The sequence below is a fragment of the Micropterus salmoides genome, unplaced genomic scaffold (genome assembly GCF_014851395.1).
Source record: "Micropterus salmoides isolate LMB-PRFRI ecotype aquatic unplaced genomic scaffold, ASM1485139v1 Ms_hic_scaffold_10, whole genome shotgun sequence".
NCBI lineage: Eukaryota > Metazoa > Chordata > Actinopteri > Centrarchiformes > Centrarchidae > Micropterus > Micropterus salmoides.
The window spans coordinates 12,764,215-12,774,449 of record NW_024040041.1 but is presented as its reverse complement, the minus strand read 5'-3'; the positions used below and the strand labels follow the sequence as shown (position 1 = coordinate 12,774,449).

General features: G+C 41.2%; 1 long non-coding RNA gene across 1 annotated transcript; it reads left to right on the top strand.

The window, feature by feature from the left end:
• Nucleotides 1–1,022: 1,022 nt before the first annotated feature.
• On the top strand, nucleotides 1,023–1,997 carry LOC119917209. Its single transcript, XR_005447240.1, has 2 exons — nucleotides 1,023–1,737; nucleotides 1,824–1,997. It is a non-coding gene; the product is annotated as an uncharacterized LOC119917209 (long non-coding RNA).
• The last annotated feature ends 8,238 nt before the right edge of the window (nucleotides 1,998–10,235 follow it).

Here is a 10,235-nt window from a genome sequence, read left to right as displayed (position 1 = left end):
GTGAGAGATACCTCAAAACCTGCCCAAATAAAACTAAAGACAGTAGTATGCTAGTAACTAACTCGTTCCTACAACCAGGTTGGAAAGAAAAAGTGTTTAGAGTTGTTCTGAATGGTCACACTCGAGGCAGAGAGGAAAGCCAGCCGTCAGGAATAGTTGTATAAAGAATGAAAAAAGAGAAAACTTACCTTCTCTTTCACTTTTGGAAAGGTGTTGTGGGACAGGGTTTTAGATGCTGTTCAACAATCTGACAAGCATGTTAACAACATAAATTATATAATTATAATTATATAATTTAATTATATAATAGTAAATGGACTGCACTTATATAGTGTGTTTATACAAGTGCTTTAAAGCTGGCCTCCTATTCACCCATTGATGGCAGTGAGCTATCACTGGCACAAGGAATTTGGGGTTCACTATCTATTAGTGGATAATACGATAAACCATCATTGTGTTTCCATTAAAGGTTGGAGTGTGGGACTTACATATAAATAAACATCCGCTATATACAAGCCCTTGCCAAATGAGTTCACACAATGCTGTCACGCAGAGCTAAGCACAGACACATTATTTTTCATGTCTCAGCCTGGCTCAAAAACCCTGACATAATAATCACACAGCAACAACACGCTGCAGCAATGGTACCATTACTTTATTTACAACAACTTAAACATTTACTTAACAATTACTCAAAATAAGGCAGTGTAGTAGGGTAATCAGTGAGTTAGTAGTGTCCGCATGTTTGCATGAATGAAATGATGAGTGCAATGTAATCTTGATAAAGAAAGCAAAATAAGGAATGAGGAGTAAAGGGAACTGCGTTTCCCTCCTCTCTATCTCCCCCCAAAGTGCAACAGGCTCTGCTTTATATATGAAGACATGCCAGGCCCCAGGTGGTTCCAATACATGTTGATGACAACGACCCCGCCTACTGACACCTACAACAGAACACACATGAACACTCAGCAACCTAATAGAGACAAGGACGTCCCGGGGACGTCACATTGATTAAAGAAAAAGAGCAAGATTATGTTTAGTGGAGGCAGGCAAAACAGGTGAGCAGTCCAAAAAATCTAGAAATCCACAGAAGAGGCAGGGATGCTTGACAAAATGAAGAAGACAAAGATGAAATGACAACAGACAAAGGGAAACATAGTGACTTAAATACACAAGTGAGGGGCTGATAACAAGACACTGATAACAAGGACAGACAACCAGATGGGAAAACACAGGAAGTGAAATCAACAAAGACATGTGAGGAGGAACACTTTCAAAATAAAACAAGAAATAGCAAATATCAAATCCAAACCATGACAAATGCTGATTAGATTTTTTAAATCTGGTGTCTGGGGCAACATTCCTGCGCTGGTGGACCTGTGGGGATGCGTTTAACATCAATCGTGACCGGTTTGCCAGAGTTTAAGGGGGAAGCAACTGTATGCCACAGAGCCTGTTGTCATGACTCCTGCATCGTCACCTGAGTTTGAGAATGAGTGGGTGTGTTGTTGATTTGTTTTTTCCCTTTGGGTGAGTGAGGCATGCTTGGTGTGTTTTTTGTTTCTGTTTTTTCTCTCCTCCCTTCTCTCAGTTAGAGTCCTGGGCGTGTCTGGCTTCCTGGGTTGGCACAAGCTGCATCTGCTGACAAGCACACTCCTGTTCCTGATCAGCCATCTCCACCACTTCTTAAGGAGAGGCCAGACATCCATTCCCTGCCGGAATGTTAAGTCATATGCGGTAGGTTAAGCCTTAATGTCTAGCGTTGTGCTTGTTTTGTCAAGTAACCTGTTTGCTTTCACTTATATCTGTCTACCTATCTCCAGATTGCCTGTTCTACCTGCCCCACCTGCCTGCCAGTTCCAAGCCTCTGGAGCCACTAGAAGATCCAATCCAGCCAGCCATGCCAGCCCCAGCCCTCACTTTCCAACTGCTTGGAAGGAAACTCCCTGCTTCCTCAATTTACCCACTCTGCCTTTATCAATAAACTGTTAAAACTGCTTCATTGTCTCTTTGTCTGCATCTGGGTTCTGGCATAATTCCTGACACCCGTGGCAGAAAAACCTAAGAAGCATCCACAAAAATGTTTTGATGCTCCAGATTAAGAAGATAACAGGGATAACCATTGATGTACCTTTTCCTCGTTAGAGGTCGCTGAGAGAAGAGGAAGGACTGAGGGCAGACACTGATGTCATGTTACTGCTCTTGGACAGGTTAGTATTTGTAATGTATTTGGAGTAGGCTATGTAGCCGTTACATTTACTCTACCTAAGTAATATATTATTGTCTTGGAACTGTGGAAATGTCTCTGTATTTTTCAAACTATATCTGAACCTGGGGCAAACTCACCTGCAGGCATACATCATGAGAACTGTTGACAGTGTTTGTGTAATTACTCTCACTGCCAGAAGTGGAGACAAAAGTTCCGAACTGCTAGACAATACTGTATAATGTGAATCCACTGGAGTGTTAACTGTGTGGTTTTAATGATGTCTTTGTTGATCAGGCCCCACAGTAAAGCAATTTTTATTTTTTGACTTTACATTAAAAGCCATAAAGGTGAAAACAAAAACCAGTTTGAATATAAGCTACGGAACGTCAGATAAGCTGCAAAAAAAAAAAAAAAGCTGCCTTAAGGAAACATTTCTATTAAGGAAGGATCTGCTATCTACTAACTAGACTATCTTGCTTCTCCTCTCTCGCCTGCACAGGTCACTCAGTCCTCACTCCTCTATTAGGGGAGAAGCAGTGCATAGGCAATTTGTTTGTGAAGATTTATTACAGAAGAAAGCATGATGTTCAGAAGTGGCTAACATGATCTATAGCACACAACGAGCTGCTGCTGGTGTTGTCATGGTAGGAAACAATTTGCCTCTCTGCTTACACTACGCAGTGTTTTCATTTTCCTGTAGTCTTGCCACTATCCAGAGGTCTCTGCAATGGTTTCAAAGATCCAGATGTTGATTTAAATTATGTAGACAAAGGACCACCAGCAATAGAGGTTATCCATCCATCATTTTGATCAGCTGATGAACAGCCTGTTTGAGTTTAAATGCAGTTTTCAGTAAATTGCCTACTCTCTATTTTTCATCTCTTGCTCCTGTTTCTTCTTTTGGCATTTTGAAGCAGTACTTACAACCCGGTTATGATCCACCAGCGCGAAATGCGAGTACTTGCAATGTTTCCCCCGGTCTTAAGATTTTGTTCAAGAGTGTACCTGTGCTTTTTTGTCTATATATCAAAATGTCTGTGATTGATTATTAAAGTATGTGACCACTGAGTTTTCAAAGTATGCAATGGCTATGGGTTTCCTCGTGGAGCGCTTGTTTGCCTGTTTGTGCACATTAGCGCACTGAGACTCCGCGGATTCGCTAGTGGTTACTGGTTTCATTTTGTTCATTTTATGATTTTACTAAGGAAATACAATATTCATGAATAAATGTTCCAGTAAAGTACAATAATAAGTCATGAATGCAGCTTTTAGGTTACACGAGGAGCTTCAGTTTGTCTGCACTACTGAGGTTTTTTGTTTAAATTGTGTTGTCTGATATGCACTGTTGAAAATATCCACAACACATTATTATTATGAAAGAACCACTGTTTCATGAGGAACATCTGCATGAATCAAATTGGCTCTAAAATTATTTGTAAAATGATCACAAGAGAGGTGTATATGACTGAATTTTACTGGGGGAACCATACTTGGGGGTACAGATTATTTTAATAAACAAATTCTTATTGATTTTAAAAATCTCTTACCAAAGTTACTTGAAAGTACAAACATTGCTGAGAGCTACTGATGATTTTCTTGAAGATTTTGCCAAAAACATGTTCTCCTACGATTATCTGCTCTGCTGTTCTCATATTGTCTTCTCTCATCTCCTGGTCTGCTCATCTCTGCATAGTTTCCTCTCCACTTCGGGGCCCACAGGTGGTCATTTGAGTGGGGCCCAGGGAAATTAAGTGGTTCCCCATTAAAATGTGTATTTTGACTAATTGTAGTGATGTTTAGGAATGGGTATAGTTACATGTTTATGTTAGTTGAACGAGTGTATTCATGAAGTATTGGCATTTACTTGCGAAGGTTTTATTGCACTTATAACGAGCGTAGTTGTCGTCAACTTGCGTAACCTTGGAGATATCTTCACTTCACCTGGTTCACTTCTCCACTGTGGTCTCTGTGTTCAGCTGAACAATGACTTTGGTTCTTGTGTTTGTGTGTATGTGTGTGTTTGTCTGTGTAGGAGCTCAGAGAAAGCTGGATTTCTATGATTTCAACACAGATATGTTGCTCACAACTGCATCCTTTCAGATTTTAATGTGTCAGAGACAACAGGACACATACCTGTCAACATTACTGCAGCTTCCATCAAAACTGTGGCCAACGCTGACAGGGAAATTCTTTGGGGACTAGTTCTAGGGACCCTGCAATGTCATGCCCTCCCATTGGCATTGTGAACGGTAGCTTGACTTGTGGTACATTCAAGCACCATCACGCCTCTTTGACATGTTGATAGGTCCACAAAAAGGAAATGCCTCAAAACTTTTTACAATACATGAAGAATGGAAAAATAGACTAAATAACAATGAACAGCATATTAGTCACTCATTTCATGCCTTGTTTTTAAAGTTTTAAGTGTACAGGTGCTGGTCATATAATTAGAATATCATCAAAAAGTTGATTTATTTCATTAATTCCATTCAAAAAGTGAAACTTGGATATTATATTCATTCATTACACACAGACTGATATATTTCAAATGTTTATTTAATTTAATTGTGATGATTAAAACTGACAACTAATGAAAATCCCAAATTTAGTATCTCTGAATATTAGAATCTTACTTAAGACCAATACAAAAAAAGGATTTTTAGAAGTGTTGGCCAACGGAAAGTATGAACATGAAAAGTATGAGCATATACAGCACACAATACTTAGTTGGGGCTCCTTTTGCCTGAATTACTGCAGCAATGCGGCGTGGCATGGAGTTGATCAGTCTGTTGCACTGCTCAGGTGTTATGAGAGCCCAGGATGCTCTGATAGTGGCCTTCTGCTCTTCTGCATTGTTGGGTCTGGCGTATCACATCTTCCTCTTCACAATACCCCATAGATTTTCTATAGGATTAAGGTCAGGCGAGTTTGCTGGCCAATTAAAAACAGGGATACCATGGTCCTTAAACCAGGTACTGGTAGCTTTGGCACTGTGTGCAGGTGCCAAGTCCTGTTGGAAAATGAAATCTGCATCTCCATAAAGTTGGTCAGCAGCAGGAAGCATGAAGTGCTCTAAAACTTCCTGGTAGATGGCTGCGTTGACCTTGGACCTCAGAAAACACAGTGGACCAACACCAGCAGATGACTTGGCACCCCAAACCATCACTGACTGTGGAAACTTTACACTGGACTTCAATCAATGTGGATTCTGTGCCTCTCCTCTCTTCCTCCAGACTCTGGGACCTTGATTACCAAAGGAAATGCAAAATTTACTTTCTTCAGAGAACATAACTTTGGACCACTCAGCAGCAGTCCAGTCCTTTTTGTCTTTAGCCCAGGTAAGACGCTTCTGACGCTGTGTCTTGTTCAAGAGTGGCTTGACACAAGGAATGAGACAGCTGAAACCCATGTCATGCATACGTCTGTGACTCCAGCTGCAGTCCACTCTTTGTGAATCTCCCCCACATTTTTGAATGGGTTTTGTTTCACAATCCTCTCCAGGGTGTGGTTATCTCTATTGCTTGTACACTTTTTTCTACCACATCTTTTCCTTCCCTTCGCCTCTCTATTAATGTGCTTGGACACAGAGCTCTGTGAACAGCCAGCCTCTTTAGCAATGACCTTTTGTGTCTTGCCCTCCTTGTGCAAGGTGTCAATGGTCGTCTTTTGAACAGCTGTCAAGTCAGCAGTCTTCCCCATGATTGTGTAGCCTACAGAACTAGACAGAGACCATTTAAAGGCCTTTGCAGGTGTTTTGAGTTAATTAGCTGATTAGAGTGTGGCTTCAATATTGAACCTTTTCACAATATTCAAATTTTCTGAGATACTGATTTTGGGGTTTTCATTTGTTGTCATTTAATGAACACTTGAAATATATCAGTCTGTGTGGAATGAATGTATACATTATACAAGTTTCACTTTTTGAATGGAATTACTGAAATAAATCAACTTTTTGATGATATTCTAATTATGACCAGCACCTGTATAGCGTGACATGGAAGATGCCATACTGCAGTAAATACTGAATTACATGAGGGCACACTTGCTACTGATACCTTTGTGGATATGTGCGAAATCAATAAATCACGGAGTTAATGAAGAAATTTAAATATACACTCACCTAAAGGATTATTAGGAACACCATACTAATACTGTGTTTGACCCCCTTTCGGCTTCAGAACTGCCTTAATTCTACGTGGCATTGATTCAACAAGGTGCTGAAAGCATTCTTTAGAAATGTTGGCCCATATTGATAGGATAGCATCTTGCAGTTGATGGAGATTTGTGGGATGCACATCCAGGGCACGAAGCTCCTGTTCCACCACATCCCAAAGATGCTCTATTGGGTTGAGATCTGGGGACTGTGGGGGCCATTTTAGTACAGTGAACTCATTGTCATGGTCAAGAAACCAATTTGAAATGATTCGAGCTTTGTGACATGGTGCATTATCCTCCTGGAAGTAGCCATCAGAGGATGGGTACATGGTGGCCATAAAGGGATGGACATGGTCAGAAACAATGCTCAGGTAGGCCGTGGCATTTAAACCATGCCCAAGGGGCCTAAAGTGTGCCAAGAAAACATCCCCCACACCATTACACCACCACCACCAGCCTGCACAGTGGTAACAAGGCATGATGGATCCATGTTCTCATTCTGTTTACTTCTTTCTGTTTCTACCATCTGATTGTTTCAACAGAAATCGAGACTCAACAGACCAGGCAACATTTTTCCAGTCTTCAACTGTCCAATTTTGGTGAGCTCTTGCAAATTGTAGCCTCTTTTTCCTATTTGTAGTGGAGATGAGTGGTACCCGGTGGGGTCTTCTGCTGTTGTGGCCCATCCGCCTCAAGGTTGTGCGTGTTGTGGCTTCACAATTGCTTTGCTGCATACCTCGGTTGTAACGAGTGGTTATTTCAGTCAAAGTTGCTCTTCTATCAGCTTGAATCAGTCGGCCCATTCTCCTCTGACCTCTAGCATCAACAAGGCATTTTCGCCCACAGGACTGCCGCATACTGGATGTTTTTCCCTTTTCACACCATTCTTTGTAAACCCTAGAATGGTTGTGCGTGAAAATCCCAATAACTGAGCAGATTGTAAAATACTCAGACCGGCCCGTCTGGCACCAACAACCACGCCACGCTCAAAATTGCTTGAATCACCTTTCTTTCCCATTCTGACATTCAGTTTGGAGTTCAGGAGATTGTCTTGACCAGGACCAAACCCCTAAATGCATTGAAGCAACTGCCATGTGATTGGTTGATTAGATAATTGCATTAATGAGAAATTGAACAGGTGTTCCTAATAATCCTTTAGGTGAGTGTATATGTAAAGATATGTAAAACAACTGAAATGTATCACGCTGTAGCCACAAGCCAACCCCACATTATTTCCTTACCATTCATGCTGATGCAGTATACTCAACCATCTCAAAGGCTTGTATTCCTCCCAAGGTCAGCTGTTGGCTCTGACCCTAACTCTTTCTCCCATAAGCACTCTCTTTATAGATCTACCACTGACACTCAGAGAAAAGTCCATGGCAATATATTTCCCCTCTCATATCTATCCACTACAATCACTACAGCTCTCCTTCTCCCTCTGGGCTGAAAATTATCGAGAAACGCCAACGACTAGCTGAGCGGTAATTTGTGGAGCGGCGGGCCCTCATCCCCTTGACCTTTTCTCCCTCTCTCCATCTGAGACAGCCAGCTTCTTACTTCTCCCATCAATTCTTCTATTAATTTTTCCCCCTCCTACTGGTGAATGTCAGCTCCCTTTCCTTTCTATCTCACTTTCCTCAACCTTTCTATTTTTCCCACTCTCCATCCTGACTCTCCTGTAGTGATTTACACACTGCCTCCACATTAAGGAGTGAAAGGGGAGGGGGAGAAGGCCAATTTTAAATAACAACATAAATTTTTTATCAGCAATAGATTGATTGATAATTCAGAGGGGAAAGGCTGACAGCTGTAGGGATGCAGTGGGGTAAAAAAATATATACATGACGTTTGTGTGTATCATGTCTGTCAAACTTCACAGGCCAGTTCACCTACGAAATCTTGCAGAGCAAAAACTGGCAGCACAGGTTGCAGTCACATGACTTAGGAGCGGGTTTTCTTTCGAGAGAGTAGGTAAATACGATCGTTAATTTGCTTAACACACATGCACATACAGCTTCGTCTGAACAGGAGACGAGAATGGGAATATATGTAGATTCTGATGATTAAATTTGAGCTGGGGAAAAACACAACACAAGCTTATCTTTTGAGTCAGCTACAGTGCAGAAAGCTTTTCTCAGCAATCTGGCTCCAACACAGATAGAAGGAGGATAGAGGTGGTATAAGAATGAGTCAAGTTGATATGCACATTAGTGGGTGAGAGTGAGCATTTCACTGTGACACCCACATCGTCAACATGAAGACCTGCAGTGGGCTCGCTATGGCAGACCGATTGATCTGTCTCTTTAGAAACTCAGAATAGGCAACAGAATAAGAATAGCTTATATACCAGGACACACAAACACATCATAACTAAACTACAGACCTGCCACACCACACCCTGACAGGTGGCCTAGTTTGAATCTCATTTAAAATTGTGCCATATGTAAAAAGACAAGATCACATTTACTTCAATGCAGGGCTTAAAGCAAGATTTTTTTCTGTTCCTGAAATGTGTTTGGGGTTTACAACAAAGATGGAGGGTAGGGGGCAAGAGCGTAACTTTGTGTTGAAAACTGATGGGGACATAGGGGCTCAGATTAGGGGTGTGACATACAATTAGCTCACACAACATGAGGAAACACGATACTGGGTTCATAAGAACAAGACGAGAAGATAATTGTACACTGTTTTGACACAGTGACACTGAGCCCTGCTCAATGTCTGTTTGGCATCACACACAAACACACACACACACACACACACACACGACACAGCTAGTTAAAAACCTGACTTGCTGCTCATTTGGTATGATTTTTGTTGGCTCTACCTGTGCTTGTGCCAGAGTGACAAGAAATACCACCATTATTATATCCGCTGTATAGTTATAGTAACGACTTTGGACCCATCTGAAGTCAGACAAGAACTCGTTATCTAGAACATTGTAGTTAGCCACTAGGGGTGTCTTCGACTAAAGATTTACATCCTTCTATCAATCATCATATATTCGAGTATTCGGGGTCACTCCAATTAGCCACACAACACTAATCAAAATGTATATATTTTTAAGGTTTTCAAATGAAAACCCTCTAGTGGTTGTAGCATTTATCACTCTTGTCCACCCGGAGCAAAGAAGGGAAGTCGGTGATGTCATTATAGAGCCGTGACCACGACTTAGCCACATGGTTATTACTGTACATTATCCTGCAGTGTACAATGTATTTTTTGTATAATTTTCTAACTGTTTTACTGCTATGTTGCTGGAACTGAACCAAAGAATTTCACCAACTGCAACACTTGTTTATTTGATTGAGTAACAATAAATGTATTTTATGGGTAACCACGGCCACAAAGGTCTCATAGATTAACGAAGTAGTGATTTTACATTGACCAACAAACTATTTTGACATCCCCCTGGTAGATGCCCTCAGTAGAGTGATCTCTGATCTGTGCTACATTTGCAGGTTAATTGCTGGGCCATTTTAAGCCTCCCCATATGACCAGCTGTTGTGTAGGCCATTGATCCCTCCAGCTGGCTGCTGCCACATGACACCAGCAGCTGGTATACTTCACTTCCTGTGCAGAATGAATACTTTCAATGTGTATAAGAGACGGATGCATGGCTTTATTTTACAAATCTTTATTTGAGTCCTTGTTTTATTTCTTGGTATGGGGACCAAACATTGCAATGCAAAAATCGTTTGTTCAACATTGTTAAAGTAGCCAGCAAAACAGCAGCTTTCTTTAGCAAATATCAATGACAGACAAGTTTTGCGGAAGGCATGTAGATCTTGGCCAGCTCTAACCGCCCACTCTTGGAGGAATTTATGCTTCCCCCTTCTGGGCAGCAATAGGTTTAAATCTTCCTTTA